We start from the raw sequence: 545 nt of genomic DNA, 5'->3' as shown, positions 1-545 counted from the left end.
ACAAACTCCACCCTTCTTCATCTGACTATCCCTTGGGACCTCATCTCTGGAGCCATCATCCAGGTGTATGTCTGCCGACTGCAGGTCACAGGAGGTGGCCGTTTTGGTTCCGTCATCTCATCCATCTATGTGGCAGTATGGGCAACCTGGACCTGGTTGAGGTTTGCAGGTATGTCAGAACAAACATGTATTTAAATGAAGACATGTTCTGACTGAATTACACAAAATTCTGATCCTACGTTTTTCTTTTTCTTTCTAGGTGACATGCTTCAGCTTTCCACAGAGGAAGCTTACGGTTTTACAGCCGGAGCTATTGCTCTCTTGGTCATTAATGCTTTCCTTATGCTAATTGGTAAGGTCAACGTGATCTTTTAATAGCAGATTTAATTAATTAGTTTGTTTTGGAGCTTGTTTTCATTCTTCCATTGTCTATTTTAGCTGCCAACAGGAACCTGGTTTTGCTGTTCCTAACAGCAGTCATGGAGGTTGTTCTGGTCTGTTTCCTGCTTTCCACTCTGCAGCGACTGCCTTATCAGCTAGAAAGT

The sequence above is a fragment of the Etheostoma cragini genome, chromosome 10 (assembly GCF_013103735.1).
Source record: "Etheostoma cragini isolate CJK2018 chromosome 10, CSU_Ecrag_1.0, whole genome shotgun sequence".
In the NCBI taxonomy this organism is placed as follows: Eukaryota; Metazoa; Chordata; class Actinopteri; order Perciformes; family Percidae; genus Etheostoma; species Etheostoma cragini.
Note: the sequence above shows the minus strand (reverse complement) of the source record.